General features: G+C 41.7%; 1 protein-coding gene across 8 annotated transcripts in view; it reads right to left on the reverse strand.

Moving 5' to 3' along the window:
• Positions 1-20,685, reverse strand: part of Hivep2 (HIVEP zinc finger 2) — a 193,625-nt gene that overhangs the window by 98,311 nt on the left and 74,629 nt on the right. The window lies entirely within an intron of this gene.

Here is a 20,685-nt window from a genome sequence, read left to right on the forward strand (position 1 = left end):
AGAATACAAAAATTACAGAAGCCATTTTTCTACTTTTACAAGTTAGGAGATTTCTAAGCACTTCGCTGTTTTAAGTCTTCAGAGATGTCAAGAAAAAAAATAAAGATGAAACCAACAAGAGGGAACAACTCCAGTGGGCCTAAAACACATAAGACCTGGAAACAGGTTCTGACTTCAAGCCAAGAATAAGGTCCACTTGCCTCTAGCCTGGCTGTTTACACACAGGCTCACATATGTGCCCCAGGCATTACCTTCGTAAGAAACAACAGCTCCTTTTGATTGTCCAGACTCTGTTTAGGCCACTCTAGTTTTTATAAAGTAAAGGCTTAAAATTTGATCTAAGTACCGGACATGTTAAGTAAATAAAACATCTAGAAATAATAATGGGATCTGAAACATCATCAGAGGAAAATAAAAGCCACCAGCCATTTACTGACCCCATAGGTTCCGGCACGCTGGTAAGTGATTACTGAGTGTTTCCCATTAGTGTTTTTAGGAGGCAGGTCAAATTATTTCCTACCACTACCTCCCTGTTGCCCACTCAGGGCCTGAGGAGTTCAAGTTACTTGTCTGTGGCTACAGAGGAAGTGCTGAAGACATGTATGTATGTATGTATGTATGTATGTATGTATGTATGTATGGTTGTTATTACATTATGTATTTGGTGGTATTATTATTTTTATTATTATTATTATTATTATTATTATTATTATTATTATTATTATTATTATTATTACTACCACTACATTTATGTATTTGGGGGGTTGCATATTTGCAGCAGTCACTTCTGTCCTTCTACCAGGTAAGTTTCTGGGATTGCACTCAGGTTTCCAGGCTTGGCTGCAAGCACCATCACCCATTGAGTCATCTCAAGGGCCCTACAGAGAAGTCTTTTAATCCTCTGGGGTGAACTCTCAACTTATCTTGAATGAATAGATACACAGATTGGGGAATCTAAGAAGAGTCTTGGGTTCAAGAAAGACAAAACAACTGGGCAGTGGTGGCGCACACCTTTAAACCCAGCACTCAGGAAGAAGCAGCAGGAGGATGTCTGTGAGTTCCAGGCCCTCCTGATCTACAGAGTGAGTTCTAGAACAGCCAAAGCTACACAGAGAGACCCTGCCTCAAAAAAAAAAAAAAAAAAAAACCAAAACAAAAAAAAAAAAAAACAAGAAAAGGAAGGAAGGAAGGAAGGAAAACAGACAAAGCATTCTGCAGTCATATGCACCCCATTTTCAAATTTAAGTCTTAATGACTCCTGTGGCAGTGGGACCAGACCATGAAGAGTTAAAGACATGGGATCTTTCCTGGCCACTCACTCACTCACTCACTCACTCACTAAGCCTGTATTAATGCCACATCATGAAACAAAGTATAGGGCCCTGCAGGTCACCAGATCCTACATGTTGATGCTTTCAGGTTTGGGACAAAGCACAGCACTCCAAAATGAAAATATTTTTTCTTATTAGCGCAAAACAATTTTTTACCTCATTCATTGTCTTTTTATTTTATTTTGGCTCTAAAAAGTGTTCCTTACTCTGATGTCAGATAAAAATCAGCATGCTTAGGAAGTTCTCTGCACTTGTGTCCCTCTAGATGACTCTGGGAGAGGATGCCGGGCTCCTTGTTTCTAGAAATGACAATAAGAATCATGATTTTTTTTTAAATTTCAATACATGCTGCTCTTTAAAAATTCACGGCAACTTCTTTATTAGAAAATGTCTATCAGATATATTGGGCCCGAAAGCTGAAGATGATTGTCCAACGTTATAGGAAGTTTTGTGTGACTATTCAGGTAGCAAACTGTCTCTGACATCTTCTCATTTGGAAAGCTACTAACCTACACTCTGTATACTCAGTTAATCAATTTTATTCCTTCTCAAGTCTCTGATGCAGTTGAAGACCAGATAGTTTCGTTTTACAATGAAGCTTAGTTGTTCAGGGGTTAAGATGTGTTTAGGTCTAGATAGATGTTTGAAGTTGATAATGATGAGATGTGATGGAGACTGATTTACATTCAGAATTTTAGACTCACTGAAATAGGAAAGATGGTTTCTTCAAGGCTGTCAAATACAAACAGCCAAAACACTAAGAATGCAACAGTTATAGAATTCCTGATTGTGTCATGGTTCTTCTTGCCCTAGGTAGTTTATTGTATATATGTAATAATATAAATGTATAATATAAAAAATAAAAACAGTTTAATAAAAAAATTAAAAAGAAAATGCCTTTAATTTTTCCAATGGAAAATAGCATTTACTTTTCTTTTCAAAATGTTCCTGGGTAGGTTGTCTGTGCTCCAGTGGTGGCCACACATATATGAGCAAGACTAATTGGACTCAGTGGGCTTCAGAAAATAAAAAAAATAAATAGAAAGGACATGAGGTTGGAGGGGGTATAGTAAGGGAGAGGACCAGGAGGAGTTGGAGGGAAGGAATGAGAGCAGGGTATGACCAAGCACACTGTGTATTTGTTTGAAATTCTCAATAAATAAATAAAAACACACTTTTAAAAAATCTTCCTGCTGAACTTTTCTTTTCATCCAATCATTCATTCAACAACCAAACGTATGCTGTTGTATGGCATGGTTCTGACCCCCACGGATCTCAGAACCAGTGAAGGGCAGACACTGAAAACCAATTATTACTGGTTAAATCCCATAGCAAAAGGTGCCTGGTGTCTGTGCATATTTAATGTCATGCTCTCTAAAATTTAAGACCTGAAGCCACATAACTGAAACTATCCATCAGGCTTACATGTCATTTCTACAGCTATCCACTGGCCCAGAGCACCCTGAACCCAACTTCAGGATGATTAGTATGGTGTTTTAGAAACTTCCCCGAAAAGTGGCTGACTCACCACTCTTTGGTAAATTCACCTATCTACAGTGTCCACCTATGCAGTGTGTCAACTTTAGAGGGAAACGGGGGAAATAAACAGAATAATGAGAACTCTCAGTCTGTCTAACGTGCAAGAGGAACACTCTCCTAGTGTACAGTGGCAGATGTCCCTAGCTTGACAAACTGCATACAAGCACTTGTCATTTGATGTACAAGCGAAGACTCAGGTGTCTGTGCTTGTCTTGTAATTAGGCTTATCTTAGTGTCACTGCAGACTTGTACGGGTGTACGTCTTCTGTTTCACTTGTCTTTAGAAATGAAGGACTCCAGTTATTTCTTACAGACTTTTGCTGAGCTAGGACCGCGATGCACACAGAGTTAATACTCTTTTCTTCTCTTGCCACCTATGTGCATTTGGTGAAGACTGTACACCATAGTGGGTCCACATGGAATCCAAGGGAAGCATCTCGTGCTTTTTCTATTGCTTGGAAGAGGAGCAAGTCACAGCTGTTTCATTTTGTCAGCCCTCTGAGCCTGGGACTGAGCGTAAAGGTTCTGTCCCACGGGAGCAGGAACAATGGCCTCTCTACACATTGTAGTTTTATGGAAGGCCTCACTTGGAACAGGTGTCAGCTGGACCGTGCCACCTGCTGGCCCATCTCTCATCTTCTCATCTTATTTGAAAGAAATCACATATCTCAAGTTCACTTTTACACCTAGCATTTGAAGTCTGGACTGTGTTTGCCCTCTAGACTAATGTCACAAATAGTAGTTGGCACCCTCGGCTATCCCTCCTAAAGCTTATATAACTGGATTTAGAATTAGCCCAGGGCACTGTAATAAGAGTACCACAGAACATGCCAACCTTAGATGGCACAGTTTCTTGCCAGACAGCCAAACTGAGGACTTGAGTCAATAGCACATATATATAAAACAAAGAAACGAACTGTCTTTCCCATCACAAGCCACAAAAGACCAGGAAGAACTCCACGAAATAAGCAAAGAAGTAAGAAGAGCAAAACACATTGTCTGGAGGCAGAGTGACCTGGCACAGCACTGACAGGGACATTCTCAATGACTCCTGCCTTTGTCAGAGTCAGCAGGGTTGGTCCAGTTACTGGCAGCAACAGGGGGGCAGAAAGCGGAAAGGAAGAGGCAGAAGAATGAAGTGAGTCAGGAGCAAGGGCTGTCCTTGAGGAGGGAGTCCTGGAGTTCAGGGCCAGAGGGAGAGGGAATTCCTGCCACAAGCCAGCAGGGGAAGTCCCCTGGTTGGGGCTGACACTCACTCAATCATAGACTACGAATACTCACTATTTAAAACTCCAACTTTCTATCCTGACTTTCCTACTCTGGCCTCTTAAGCTCAAGTTTTGTGCTGTTGATAAATGTCTGGATCGGGCTGTTAGGTGGACAAGCCTCAAGATTTCTTGATAGCCTATGGTGGTTTACAAGTCCAGACATTTAGCCTCCCAGGGGACACTGAGCCACGGCAGGGGCTACTTCTGATTGCTAAAACGGGCAGGAAAGCAGGCCTGGGCTACTATCATCCATTGAGTGGAGGACAGAGATGCTGTGAAATATTTCCCAATATACAAGACAGCCTCTGCACCACAAGAAGTACCAACTCCACTATGAAGATCATCCTTGTCCAAAAGAAAGTCAATCAGAAGCAAACTACTGCCTAGAATTGTCAAAAGTGTAGTATCTGGTCTTTTAACTAAGGACATAAAAAGCAAGACAGACCAGCTTCTGGCAGATAGCAGATGGAATGTGCAGTCAGTCTGGTTCAGGATGACATTGTCTCTGGCAGGTACTTGGTCCTCCTATAAGCAGAGAAACTATGCCACAGCTGCTTCTTAAGCTGGTCCACTAAGTGCAACTGTATTCCTCATCCAGCTTCAGATGAAAGCAGAAGCAGGCAGCAAGCTCTTGTAGGGCTGGCTTATAGCCCATCAGTATTAAAGCAATGAATTCTCCCCAGCAAAGGTCTTCCTGGGCTGCAGGGGTGAGGAAGGATGGAAACAGTGATGCCTGCCAGGGCATAGGTTCGAGGCGAGCACAGGCTCCAAGTCCACTCTATCACAAATGGCTCTCTGACCAAGGCAGGGAATGTGAGCTCTCCCTGACCTCCACTATCTCCAGCTGGGAGTCAGTCATCTCCATCTTCCTTTACCACTTCTCACCCACCACGGGGCTTACTTCCTTCTCACAAGATAATGAGACAAGGGTGTTGCTCCCAAGAACAGAAATAAAAGAGAGCTGGGGAATTTTCCTTAACCTAGGCTCCCACTATGTGGGTATCTGCGGCGTAGGACTGCCACCCACCCCCTCCACCCTTGCCAGGCCATGAGCTATCCCACTCACCCTCTCTCCACCCTTGCCAGGCAATGAGCTACCCCACCCACCCCACCCATCCCTGGCAGGCAGTGAGTTATCCCTAAAAGTGAGTATGTTTTGAACAAGCTAAATAGGCCACATCTCCACAGAAATCTGAGGTGTATCAGAAATGTTGACCTTAAGAAATCAGAGGAAATCTCTGTGTGTGATCAGGGAAGAACTGCTCTTTTCACTCCGTCTCCTTAATGAAGTCACACATGTGACTGAAAGGGCAATAGCAAGATGAGTTTGTGGTCAGACGTATACAAACCTTCTGTGTTTACTCATTCCTTGGTGGGAAGATCAGTAATGGGAACGGCAGATGGAGACACTCTGACTGGTCACACGATGCTAAGAAAAATATCATTTTCCTAAGTGTTATCCTGAGTACTTTTTTTTTTTTTTTTTGCTTTTAATTAAGTATGTGCACGTGTCTGGTGTGTATGTGGCGGGGGGGGGGGGGGGCAACCACTGAGGCCAGAAGAGGACTTTAGATGCCCTGGGTTGGAGTGGAGGTGGTCGTGAGCTGCCCTACTTAGATTCTGGGACCTCTAGTCGTCTAGCAGAGTACCAAGTGCTTTGAAGCCCGTAGTGCTTTTTCAGCTCTACTGCCCAAGTTTTTTATACTGTGCTCCATTCATAGGCTTAAAGGTAGTTAGTGAAATGGGGTAGTGGTGAAAGGTACACTCTTGGGATTATGAAAAAAAAACTTAATTATATTTTAAAATATGAAGATGTACAGAAAACACACCACAGTGGAAGCATGTATAAAGTGAAAGCAATAATAATCTCTTTCTCTGCTGTTTCAACATTATCATCATGACCAAGAGCTTTGTTTACCCAGCAGAAACACCAGACTTGAACACGCATTTGAAATCTTAGATAAAACAGGTATATTTGCTAGTTCTGTTGTTAGCTTTTTTTTTTTTTTTTCCTCTTTCCCTCCCAGTAAGAGCTGGCACTTTTAAAATATCTCTCATTTGTGTTTGAGTGCACTTGGCAACTATTATCTCATTACCTTTACCACTTCCTGGTAAGGGCTAAGTGGCAGATACCATCCATCCAGTGCCCTCCCTGTTCACTGTGAAGCAGCAAGGGGTTAAAAAAAAAAACCAAGATCTTCCCTCCCCCAGATCCACTGACTGCTCCCTTTACTCTCCAGGACTCTGGCCAAGCTACCTCCAAGGACAGAAAAGCATCTCCTTGGATCAGAGTGGAGACAGACATGCCTTACAGTGGCCTCTTCTAAACCTAAATGACAGATGCAAGAAACTTGCTCCTGTCTCGTTGTAAATAACTCTCTAACATGACTGATGCACCACAGAATCAATAGCAGGCATGATTGCCTTTTTTGGAACTGCCTGGGCAGTCAGCTGGAGAGGGGGCATTGCTAAGGCGCACATTGCCTGGATCAAGCACTGAAAACAAGAGAGGGGTGAGTAATTTACTTATTAAAGAGACAACTGTAAAGTCTGATACAAACAGACAAGTGTAAAGCCTTCACTACACAAACTGAATGCTTGGCTTGGCAACCAAAAAAACTAAAATAAAAGGTAGTAAGTAGCAAAATCTAGGTTGCATTACTTCACTTCCAAAGGTCTAATGCCCTCTTTATCCCTAAGGTGACACAGAAAAATGGTCTGAAGGGAGGGCTCTGGTGGCAAGGGGCTCCCAAGTGACACAGAGCCCACAGCAGGAAACAAGGGGAAAGTTTCAGCCCCTCTCATACTAACCTGGTGTTCTGTGAAAGCCTGCAGTGAAGATAGGGCACTTCTCCTTTTTGTTTTGGTTTTGAAGCAACCTACATTTTCCTTGAGGCCAAAAGTCCAGCCAACCATTGTCTAAATCATCTGCCTCCCCCCTCCCCCACCCGGTCTATTTTGCTTGTTTGTTTGTTTGTTTCCTCTACATTGTCCACAAAGGCAGTGGTGAGGGAACTTTCCTGAGACAAATGACATCTCTGTGACCCCAGTTTTCGTTTTCAACTTACCTAACACTGCAACCAGCCACTGAGAGACAACAACAAGAAGTCTAAAGCGTTGTAACATGAGGCTGGAGGGAATGAGCAAGTCACCCAGTGCTGTCTGTCAACTTCAAAAAACGAAAATAAAATAATGAAAACAGAAACTCAGGAAACTCTTCTATGGTTGACTATTCTATGGTTCACAGGCCTGGTTCATTTGTAACTCCTGGAAATAACCATGTGTTGGTCAAATGTTCTTATGTCATATGTTCTCACAGCCTTTTAGGACTGGGGCAAATTGTTTTCGAAGCACCATCCGGCCATAATGACCAGGTTACCACTGATAATTATGCCTGCCTGTCTATAGGTCTGTCAGCTAAAGAAATCCACAGACGCCCATCATAATGAGCAGAATTTGACTTCTGGCACAGCTGGGCTGACCACATCACATTAGGAAAACAAGCTCTTTGCAATAACCAGTTCTGGGTAGCACTGGTTAAAAAAGACTAGTTTCCTGTTTTTCTCAAAGACTTCGGTATGTGGGTATCGCTATTTTTTACCCCACCCACACTTCTCTTTAATTGTTGAAGATTGGATGCTGTAAACACCTAATCATGGCATGGATATATAGGTATGTATGTATGTGTGTATGTGTGTATGTATGTATGTGTGTATGTGTGTGTGTGTGTGTGTGTGTGTATGTATGTATGTATGTATGTATGTATATTGAAGCTCTGAATTAATTTAAAGTGGGGTTTATCCAGAGACAGGGCCTTACCTTTGTTGAGACAGGATTGGAGGATTAGGAGTGAGCCTCCCCTAACCCCAGCTATCCCAGAAAGCTGCCTGTAGGCCTGGACCTGAGCAAGGGAGGTATTGCAAGCTCCCTTCTTCTAGGTCCTTGTAGCTGACACCAGAAATGGCAGGTTGGAGAAGACTTGGGGATTGTTCTTACAAATGAAACCACACCTCAGGTTTGCTAAGCAAATCCCATAGTTAAGAGTCTGCTGTATATTAAAAAAAAAAAAAAAAAAAAAAAAAAAAGGAAATATAAGATCCAACCTAGCATCTACCTATAGCTACAGAATCATCCTTCACCCTCACTGGGAAATGCTATTTTCTTTGTTCAGGGACTTTTAAGGACGTGGTCCACATGTACAAAAACAGCATGGCAGTTCTACCTGACACTACCACTTCAGTCAGATCCCTGCTCTGAAGTCACTTCCTCTCAGACCCTGAACAAACTTATCAGTGCATATGCAGGCAAGCTCGTGGCTGCTCCTGAGTGACATCCCCCCTCACGCACACGCACGCATGTGTACACACACACACACACAGAGAGAGAGAGAGAGAGAGAGAGAGAGAGAGAGAGAGAGAGAGAGAGATGGAAAGATGCTTTGTGCATCACTACAGCCACCAGCACCTTAAACTAAGCTGCGCCTAGGTCATGAGCTCGTTTTAAGAGCTAGATCAAGGAATTATAGGTGGAACTCTGTTCCTAATTCCATCTTCCTAGTTCCTGACTCCAAAGTAGTCAGTCAAAAGTGACTTTCTTGTCACAGCTCATGCAGTGTTTATGGAGCTCTTGGTAGGTGACAGGTATGGTGAGCAGAGGCAGCCTCTCAGATCTCTTGGTCTATAAGGAAGGCAGCTTCAAACAAATTGCAGGATGATGGTTTCCAGAGAGGTACATAAGAATGTAAAGAGATGAGGGAAGACATAGGTCACAAAGAGTGGGAGGCCAGAGGCCAGGCTGAATGCAACTGAAAAGCCACACACCAACACACACACACACACACACACACACACACACACACACACACACACACACACACTTTCGCTCTCGTTCAAGCGCACACTAGAAAATCCAAACAATAGTTTTCCCCTTAAACTTATAAACAGTTTTTCCCCTATAAACTTAAAGTTATTTTTTGAAAGAGAAAGAGTTCTATTCCGTCAGATCTCCTGTATTTCTCTAAACAGTAAAATGGAGAAGAAAATCTGAGCCACAATCACACTTAAACACACACACATTGATTTTGAGTGACACCCACTCATGGTAATTATGACCAAGAAGAGAAACACTGAAAAGGGCCCTTGATGTGGATGAATAAATATATAGTACTTACTGCCTACTTGGGGGATCTTATAATTACTTGTACATATACTCGTAATTTTGTATAACTTATCAATTCCTGTACCTTCCACCACTGACAGTTAACCAGGATTTATCCTTAACAACTTCTGAAACTTGAATAAGAGAACCGGGTGTTATTAAGCGCCATTTCATAGAAGACTTGGCTCTATTATCAAGGAAACTGCAACTCACTGAGACTCCATTTGCATACATCTGCTAACTGGAAAAGGCCATAAAGGAACTACCTACCAATTAGTTACCAATGATGGCAACCAAGTCAAGTATTCAAATGCTGATGGGCTGATAATAACCTCTGCTTCTGCGTTTATCTGTGAGCACAGTCACTATCTTATGTGCCACTGCGCAAGTCCTCCCCACTCACTGACATCAGTTAGAAGGGCCTTCCCAGGACTAGTCACATGATTGACTATGAAATTCCATTTACTCACAAGTAACTGAAACTTGAAGAATCCAGTTTTAATACATGGAGAGAGAATAGCACGGCCCAGCACCCCAGATCTGATACAGCGACACCCCATTAACTGGAAGCTAGCAATGTGACCAGTCAAACATCAGTCTTTCTTGTGGGCATCCTTGGATTCAGGAAAGCAGTGGTTAAGCAACAGCTGGGTTTTGCCTTGTTGGGGCTTTCTGTTGCTGTTGTTTGTTGTTGTTGTTGTTGTATATGTGAGTGTGTGACAGCCCGCTGTGCATGTGAACAAGCCAGAGGTCAACATCACGTGTCATGCCTCAGGAGCCAGTCTGCTACTTTTGGCTGGCTCTCTCGTGGCAGTTGGGGACTCCCTGGTTTCGCTAGGCTGCCTCACTGACAGTGAGCCCCAAGGATCCTCCTGTCTCTGGGTCCTCGGCACTAGAATTATAGGCTCATGACACCACACCTGGATTCTCTGTGAGTGCTGCAGGTTGGACTCAGGTCCTTATACTTGCAAAGCAGAAATGTTACTAAATGAGCTATGTCTCCAGCTGTTTTTTTTGGGGGGGGGGCTAGGTTCTGTTTTAACATATATGCACACTTTCCTTGTTAGCTATTGTTAAAATGTAATGGAGATGTCACTTGAATACTCTAAGGAGAAAAACAGGTTGGGTTTTTTTTTTGTTGTTTTTTTTTTTTTTTTTTTTTTTTGCTTTCTTTCCGAGTCCTCAATAACTGCTCTTAAAGTGAGTCCTGCCCTGCTCAACAATGCCGCATCATCTAAGCTCTAAGCTGCCAGTCCCACACTTGCAGAGTATAAATAGATACCACTTGGTGTGTGGAACTTCTGTTTAGGAAAGGATTCCATTTCAAAGAGGGCTCCTAAGAAAGAAGGGGTGAGCAAGCAGACCAGACGGGACGGCAGCCTCACTGGAGATTAGACTTCCATCCACCTGAGAGAACAGATGGCCACCCCGGACAGCTGCAGGAAGATGGGGCAACAGTGAGTGAGTGCTTGCGTTCTGACATGACTGGAAAGCAGCAGCAATACGGAGACAGTGCTTCAATGTCCCTATTGTAACTTGAAAAACTTTTTCTAAAGACATTTATAGTCATAAAGCTAGGGTGATAGTTAAGACCAGCACTTTCTGTTACGACCCTGTTATGAACTGTGATTGAGGAATCTCTGCAGGTCTGCGTTGTCCTTTCACACTGCAGCAGTCTCTCAAAGTGAGGAACAATCCTACTGGACAAAATTATGAAAGAAAAGGAAGTAAATGTCATGTGCTGGTTGTAGAGGTGAAGGACAAATGACATCATTCCTCAGACGGCTCCTACAAGTACATCTTTGGATTAACTTTTATCGCCTTTAGCTGTGTGTGTGTGTGTGTGTGTGTGTGCGCGCGCGCTCAAGTATGTGAATGTTAGTGCTAGCCAGGGGTGTTGGGTTTCCCAGGAGCAGGAGCTACTTGTGCCTGCAAAGTGTCCAACTTTGGTCCTTGCAAGAACAGTGCACTTCTCCTAACTTGAAAGCTGAGGCATCGCTCCAGTCCAAGCTCGCCCAACAACATTTTAAAACAAGAACAATAGATTTGCTATACATTGAATACATGTGCACATATGTTTATGAAAAGAACAGATTTGGTTCTATTTTTCTTATGTCCTTTTTCACAGCTCTATTTTCTACCATAAAATATAATAGGAAACTTCTTACAGAAGAATTCTCTTACATTTAAATAAACTCTTTATATAATTTTGGCTTGTATTACTTTAATATAAATCCTATAAACATCACGCATTTTTCTCTGTCTTGACCTGACCATCACACATGAAACTGAACTGTTTTGCTTTAATACTTGATATCTTTTTAGAAATGATGAAACTTCTTCACATTGATATTGGATTTTAATACTTACTATGCACTAAATAATGTTTCTAAATTATCACTTCCTGAAAAATCAACAGCATAGAAGGTTCAATATTATAAGATGTAAGGACAGAGCACGGCAAATACCAAGTCATAAATGCTATTACAAATTTAATTGAGTTCTCAGAAGTAATGCGGAAATCAAGTAAGCTTAGAAAGACTTTCATAAAAGAGGCTAAATTCAATAGTAAATGTCACTCCAGTTTTTAAAAAAAAAAAAAAGAAAGAAAGAAAAAAAGAAAGGAAAGAAACCAACTCAAAGTTTCACAATACAATACCTCACACCCACATTCAGCTATCCATGCCTTTTGCGTGCTGAATACGTCAAAGCCTTTGCCCTGTCTCCATCTCTGAAACAGACTTGAATCTCATGAGGAATAACACATGGGTCTCTCTGCAAGAGGCTTCACATCCCATTAGCTAGGACTCAAAGGGATATCCATAGTCCCCAGGTCCCTAAGACATATCGATAAGCCCCCTCTTTCCTTAAATGTCATGCCAGTGCTCTTGTGCAGCTTTGTTCTGGTGCTGAGAAGTGTTTACACTGCTAAAAAGAAGGGCTGTATTGAAAGGCTATATGTGTTAGCAATTTTCAAATTAAACCTGCATGATTTACCTTTGCCCCCTCCATGAGAAGGCCACCCAGCAAGCCAGACCAAAGAAAGGGCTGCGGTTGTTGGTTATCAGCTAGAATGGCAGTGGTGGGGTGCTCTTTGTTCCAGCTAGCCTCACTGAGTGTTTTTCTCTTCTGCCTCCTCCCCCCCCCTCCAACTCCCTAGCTCTGCAGCCTGGAACTAAAACTTAACTTCAATCACTCTAACTCTACTTCCTCCACCTCTACCTCCTCCAGCCTTCAGTGAGGCTTCAGAGCCCTGAGGTAGGTCCCTTCTTCCAATTCTAGGAGGAGCTCAAGATTTAGCTTCTTAAATTGTGGGTTACAACCCTCATACTGTGGTCGTGAAAACTTTAGCAGCAACAACAACAACAACAACAACAACAACAACAAAAAGCTTTCTGAAGCTCCATGACCAAAACTGAATTCATGATCAAATGTGTGGAAGATTCAAGGCTTTTGTGGCAATATTCACCTGGGTGGCATCTCGCAGCTTCACTGCAGCCTTGGTTCTGAACACACAACATGCACATTTGGCACTATGCATGCCCTCATGTCATGCAATGTCTAGAAAAGCTGCTTGAAACACACTGGCTCAGATTTCAGACTATTGTCTGCTACGCATTTCAATGTTTCTCCTATATATACAAAGATTTGTGTTCTTGTGAAACTGTAAGTTAATTATAAAAAAGCAGAGACTTTTAACATTTTCCTACCATCACTCTTCAGCATGGAAGTGTCTGTCTAAGCAGCATTCCTTTGGATTGGGTTGTTTTAGAATATTTGATTTTTAAAACTGAGTTTGAGTTGCTGACTTGGCTCAGTAAAAATAATTCCAAATTTTGTGTTGGAATTAGGATAAAATTTCCTAACATATTTAAGTGGTCTTAAATATTTTGTGCTGGGCATTTATACAAATCAGAGTAATCAGCATTGTCAATTATAAATTTAAATTACTGATCAACTATTGATTATAAATTTATAATTTTACATATACTGATTATAAATGTATAAGATTACCAATTATAAAATTAAAATATTGATCAATTCTGAACATGTAAATTACATTTTGTGTCCGATAATAACAAATATTCAGTGAAGGTTTAATTATTTATGTAAAACAAAGTAAGCCCAGCCACCTCAACATACAAATTTGTTTTTATCTTTAATAACTCACCTTCAATTTATTCATTTATTGGTTTTGTTTGAAACAGGGTATCAGATAGCCCAGGATGGCCTCATAAATTATATTTAACCCAGACTGGCCTTGAACTCCTGATCTTCCTGCCTCTACCTCCCAAAAGCTGGGATAGCAGAACATAACCCTACACCCAGCAATGATAAAATTACCTGGGTATTAAATAAATGCCTAAAATAAATGTCTTCATGGTTTATCATGAGTAAAGGCTTAATTTGTGCACCACTTTTATATGTTGATATAGCTAGGGCAGCACGTAGAGACTGTCTCAGAAGCCCTGGCCTAGAACACAGGCTGGAGAGAGAATGCTACCATCAGCAAGAATATGTAGTCCCCAGCAGCACAGAACACGTTTGTCCAAAGGATCTGACAGCCAGGCTACGGCTACATCACTACTACAACACTTAAAGTAAGTCACATGTCAGCTTTTATGACTTAACAAAGAGAATAAAGGCTAGTTAAGAGAAATGTGTATAAGCCAAGGACATTTACAAGCCCACAGAGGGACAGAAAGGACTAGAGCGTGCACATGAAGGTGGTTTTTTTTTAAGCAGGTGGAATATGCATTTGCTATGGCACATCTCAAATAAACACCCCTGTTCCCTCTACTGCCCCAATCTCTCTCTCTCTCTCTCTCTTTTTTTTTTTTTTTTTTTTTGGTTTTTTGAGACAGGGTTTCTCTGTGTAGCCTTGGCCATCCTGGACTCACTTTGTAGACCAGGCTGGCCTCGAACTCACAGCGATCCACCTGCCTCTGCCTCCTGAGTGCTGGGATTAAAGGCGTGGGCCACCACGCCCGGCTCCCCAATCTCTTTTTAAGATTGCTTCTTTCAGAAATAGAATTCAGTTCAAGACACCCCCCCCAAAAAAAATTAACAACGAAACACACCGAAGAGAGAAATGCCAATCACACAGGTGACGCTAGACCGGGTCCTTCAGTATTGTACTCTTGAAGGCTCGAACCCTGTAAGAGTTGATACACCCAATTCTAACACACACTGCAGTTACCTCCCAGGTCATCAGTGCTCACACTATCTAAATCCGCCTGTCTGTGCTGAGGCTTCAAAGACACATACTAAAATCTTTAAAACTAGGTTCCTTCAACAACTTCTTCACAGCCCATTTGTGAATTGTGTTCTTGTTATCATTGCTTTTCAAACTCTAATAACAATGTGAATCTTTTGATTCTTAAAAAAAAAAAAAAAATCTCCGGTGAATGATACCCATCCTCCACTATGCTGCCATTTTTACCAAGCTAAGAGCTGTGGGCTGCTCAGGTAGCCTTTGAATACGAAGTCATTTATTTTATAAATATATATGTAGCTAGGATGTGAGATGGGGTATATGAATGCGATCAGGAATATTACAGAAAACATTTACTGAAAATAAGAAAAATATCTTTATTTTTTCATTGATAAAAATATATTAGAGTCATGTCACTAATAATGGTTGTAAATTATTAAACTGAAATTAACAGAAAAGTGAATTTTTTACTTTTTTCTTTTACTGAATTCAAAAGCCCTATGTAATTAATACAGTATTGCCTTATCAATTGCCCACGAATCTACTACCTCTTGTCTCTAACCATTAAACCAGGAAACTGACATCACGCATGCTATAAATTATAGTGGCACCCTAATTACTTTTTTAATGTGCTTGCTTCAAAGACTCATAAACAGGAATAGCACATCCCAGTACCCTGAAAAGAGACAAGCTAATGAAATCACGAAGAGCCCTCAGGAAAGAGAGAATCACTGTCAGACATGGCTGAACCAGAAACAGGTTCACAGGCTTCCGTACCTGAGGCTCTACTGCCCTATTGGGAAGTATGAAGCATCGCTGTAGGCTTAAGCCTTAACCATCTTTATGAGGCAGGAGCCAGACATCCCTATAGCTACACCTCTGAACTTTTCCAAGACAACCTCCGTCCCCTGGTGAGAAGCAAACCACTGAGTAAATCAGACCTTGGTTCAAGTTCCTCCCTCTGCCCCTAGCCTTGACAAAGGTAAACTTCTCCAGAGTTAAGTTTTTTTTGCCTGTGAAGTTGTTCAATGGATGTGGTAGGAGTTCTGTTACGTACAAGCTGCTTGTGGTGAGCCTGCCGTCCTAGCTCTGCCCCTAATGAATGGGCACAAAAGCAGCATGCCCAGGCAAAAGTATCCTTTCTCCTGGGGACCCAGGAGTAAAATGTAGATGATAAAGTAAAGTAACTCACTCAAAAGCCAGTTGTAGAACTCAGCAGGTTTCATACTGGTTAGTTTAATACCACCAACGCTTCTGCCTGACATGCAACAAGTGCTCAACAGATGACCATTAGATGACTATTAGAAAACCATCCAGCAGATTGAGCAAGCCACGAGGAGCAAGCCAGTAAGCATCCATGGCCTCCGCATCAGCTCCTGCCTTCAGATTCCTGCCCTGGTTGAGTTCCTGTCCTGGCTTCCTGAGATGATGAACAGTGTGATATGGAAGTGTACACCAAATAAACCCTTTCCTCCCTAGCTTGCTCATTGGTCATGGTGATTCAGCACAGCAATAGAAACCTCAGCTACGACAGGAACTACGGCAGCGGGCTGTGTAAAGGGCTTTCCTCTCATCTTTAAGGTGGCCCTTTGCATGATCTGACTGGAGCACATCAAGAGTTCTCTTAAACCCAACAGTGTTAAAGTTCAGGAAGGATAAGCCTGGGTTGACTATGCATTACGTTGGTAGAGACGTTTAACTCTTCCCCGAGGTAATTTGAAGAATAGAAGACCAAGTAACAAGATGCAACAACAACAAAAAAATGTAGATTCCACAGGGATGATCTGACCCTAGACTGCCTAACTAATTCTGCTAAGGAGGCTCAGACTGTTTCTACACTAGCATCCAAACATATTTTTGAGTGTGTGTGAGTGTGTGTGTGTGTGTGTGTGTGTTTGATGTACAAGTATGTGGTGTTTGTATGGGTCTGTTCATGTGTACATGAGTTTGTGCACACACATATGCACATGTGGAGGCCAAAGATCAGCACAAGGTATCTTCCTCTTTCACTTGCCACCGTTTTGAGACAGTCTTTCAACAAATCAGCCTTGTCAGTTTGGCTAGATGGCTGACAAACAAGTCCTTGGGATCTTCCTGTGTCTGCCTTCCCAGTTCTGAGATCACAAGCATGTGACACTTTGCCTGGCTTTTCATGTGGGTGCCAGGAATCTGAACTGAGATGCTCATGTTTATGCAGCGAGCAGCCTACCAACTGAGCCATCTCCCAGCCCTTAAGTAGCTGTCATTTTTCCTAAATGCACTCATTTAGACAATATCACTGCTTGTTCATATTGAGAAGCAAACATTTTCCTCTCTTATAATAATGTATTGTCATCTAATTTTTTTTCTTGGTATGTTATTAAAAGTCAAGGTTCACAGACCAATAGCTTTACGGAAAGGCTGTGGCCCGAACTAATCAACACTATACATCCATGGCATTTCATTAACAAAAAGCATGACAATCATGGACATTCATCCACTCTGTATCAGTGGTATTTATCGCTATGGCATCCACTCGACTGCACGTGTGGACAAATATAAAACAAGTATCTGGCTTGAGCTGCCTTCTGCAAGCCAGTTGCTATCGGCACAGATTGACTGCGACAGATAGGCTCTGAGACCCAGAACCTGAACACATTATCTCTGCCTCTTCCTCCCCCTACTCCTCAGCAGCTCTGGTCCGCAACAGCTGCAGCTGATATGTTGCTTGCTCAAGAAAGTGGCATAAATATAGAGATTAGATGACACGAAGCTGTGAATATTAAACATAGCTCTTCTTATAAAGTCTGCCTGAGAGAGTCAGGAAAAAAACAAAAACAAACAGGATATATGGAAGAACACACGCAGGCTACTAGTCACCTTCTTAGGTCACTAATATCTTAATGGAGTAAGAAGAGCAGGCGGCAACTGCAAGATGTTCTAACCCAGTGCTTCTCATTCTTCTAATGCTGCGACCCTTTAACACAGTTCCTCATGTTCGGTGATCCCCAAACTATAAACTTATTTTGTTGCTACTTCATAACTGTACTTTTGCTACTGTCATAAAATCATAATGCAAACAACTGACATGCAAGATATCTAAAATGCAGGCCCCAAGGGGGGGGGGTCTTGACCCACAGGTTGAGAACCTCTGCTCTGGAGATTTCACAACAGTGGTGTTTTAGGTAAGATTCCATGTGCAAGTGTGTACTTCTTAGAAGAGCCCTTACGTTATTGCTCTACCGAGCCAAAAACTAACAAGTTTCCAGAAGTATCTTTCTTGGTTGCCCATCTATATAACACAGCCTCAAACCCTACATATCGCCACTTTATACCTGAAACCTGGCACAGTTTTAGAACAGAAAGGAAACACATGCCCATAACTGAAAACGAGCAAGACATCCCTGAGTGATAGTGTGTGTCAGTAATTTCCGCTTGAGGGAGTTACATAACGCTCAAACAATAGTCATCCTCTGGACTCTGGCTCAGGCCACCTCACAGGCTCGCTGATGACTGACGAAGGGTCAAGAGGGCAGTAGACTTTGGGTGCACAGTATTCAGTCCTTTATCAAAGATGGCAAGAGGCCATGTGCTTCAATAACGGAACAAATGCTTCCTTTTACCATCTGGCCAGTTCCTTCCTCTGATTGGCTAGAGCCTCAACTCCTGGGCCACAAGCATGGAAAGCATGTCTTTATCATTAGTAAAACATGTTTTAAAAAGCAACCCCTTAATTCTTGGGCCAAGAGAATTGTCTGCAGCCCTCCCAAAGTTAGTAGCCAGGTGAGTTTACTTGTCATTGTATGCTAAAACTCCTACCCAAAAAATTGTAGAAATAAATTTCTAAAGCCCAAACCTTCAGCACAAAATGTACTCATCAAGACATGTTTCTACCCACAACAGTAATTAAATTTCTCAGGAGACACACGAGGAATATATAAAATGTTCTGATAAGAAAAATCTTTTAACAAACCACAGTGCCATTACCAACTATTTGAAGTTTTAAGGAAAGCAAAGTATTATTATAAATTCATTCAAATCAAGGGAAGCTATATATTTTGAAATAAAACAGACAGAACACTCAAAATGGTTGGTATTACGGTTATATGGAGATCTTTATGGTAATTGGGAGTTAATTACAAAATATGTATTCTCAACCCAAGCTGGAATTTTTTAATCTCATTTTAAGACTATTGACAAATATTGCTTCTATAAATATAACATCTCCCTTCAGTGAGCTTGTACATATCTATTTAAATTCATAGACTTAGCACATACAGTTAGATTTAAGTATAATGTAGAAGGTCAATATCAGTAGCTTTCAGCTGGTGATGGTTTTGGTCTGGTTGAGGGCGACTTAGCAGTGTCTGGAGACACGTTTGATGATTACCAAGAGAGAAGGACAAATGCTGCCGCCATTTACTAGCTGACTGACAAGGGATGTTAGCGAACGTCCCACATCCCACAAGACAGCTCCCCACAATGAAGACTCATTTGGAATCAAATGTCAACAGTGCCTAAGTTGAGAAATCCTAGCCTAGATCTCACCTCAGAAAATGTAACTCATTGGCAGTGCCACGCCTTCCGGTCATCTATTAGGTTCAGGAGGCCAACATTTTTCTTAAAACAGTATCACAGCTGCTCAAAACTGTACTGAGTTAAACCAGCACAAATATTGTTCAAATATATGTTTGACATATATATATACATATACACATATATTAACAATGTACATAAAAATATGTTGAAAAATGCATTCAATAATTGCAGTACCAAAGTGAGCTCAACATTTCTCTTTAATAGGTATGAAATAATTCTTCCATATTTAAATTTAGTATTCAGTATTCTAAAAATTCTAAAGTTCTATGTTGAATTTTCTCTTACTAATTTCCCACATCTTAACCCATTTGACTTTTGAATATGACATACAAGGCAATGCAGTGTTTTGGTTTAGGGGTTGTTGGTAGTGGTGGGGTTGTTGTTGTTGTTGTTGTTGTTGTTGTTGTTGTTCAGCGTCCAAGTTAACAGCCAGATTTACACTGTAACCCTGAGTGTCAGCCCCAGCTGACAATCCAGCTCTTGCTGCTGGTTATTATTTTATGACCTAAAGACAAACCAAAGAACCATCTTAACATCTCCAACATCTTAAGACATCCACTTAACATAAGCAAAAGACCCAGTTGAGTTGAAATAGAGCCTCGATGGTATGGACATGAGTCATTTACTCCCCACTTCAAGTTTACTCACACAGGTACCCCCAAAACTGTGCCAATCTGAAGTCTTTCATAGCATATGTTAATTTTGTCTCATTATCTTCACAGGAAAAATAAAAGACTGACAGAGATTAGGGAGACAGTTCAGTCAATGTAGTACTTGTTTTGTAAGCTCAAGGACCCCAATTCAATCCCCAAGACTGAGGCATATATAAAGAAAGCCAAGCTTGTGCCTCTAAACCCACTGCTGAGAATGCAAACCAAGTGATCCCTGGAACTTGCTGGGTGAGGCAGCTTAGCCAATTTGCTAAATTCCAGGTAAAATTGAGGGACCCAGATTAAAAATCCAAAAGATAAACAAGCAAAAAAAAAAAAAAAAAAAAAAAAACAAGGTAGATGACAGCTGAGAATAATTCTGGAGGCTGTCCTCCTGCATGCATGCACCCATACACACACACACACACACACACACACACACACACACACACACACACACACGAAAACAACACTGACAATTTGTACCTGAGAACACTGATCTCAAACAGCACTTTACAGAAATTAAGCACAAGTCTCCGAAGAGACCAGAAGAGGTAAGAGAGCTTAACAATGATCCAACAGCTGGAGCCAGGTCAGGCCTTGGGGCTGTGGATTCTAGCTTCAAATCTTACCGGAGGAAGGGCCCACACCCCCACTCATGTCCATCAGTATCTGCTGTAGAACATGACGCCCCCTTGAGGATTCTGCATCAAGACTGCCACATGGAATGAATGGGAATGAAGGAAACGGTGGCCTGAAGCCAGGAGGCCCCCCTCCCTGACTTCCCTATACCACCCAAAAGTCTGTGAGCCAGTCACTAACCAATTCCTGGTACACAAGCTCATAACTGCAAGGTATGGGTTGTCAAGAGGAGTCAATAATAAAATAGATGCAGCCCAAAGCATCAAGCAAGTGCTGGTGGGTGGAGGGATTTTGTTTTATTTTGG

The sequence above is a fragment of the Acomys russatus genome, chromosome 21 (genome assembly GCF_903995435.1).
Source record: "Acomys russatus chromosome 21, mAcoRus1.1, whole genome shotgun sequence".
NCBI classification, from domain to species: domain Eukaryota; kingdom Metazoa; phylum Chordata; class Mammalia; order Rodentia; family Muridae; genus Acomys; species Acomys russatus.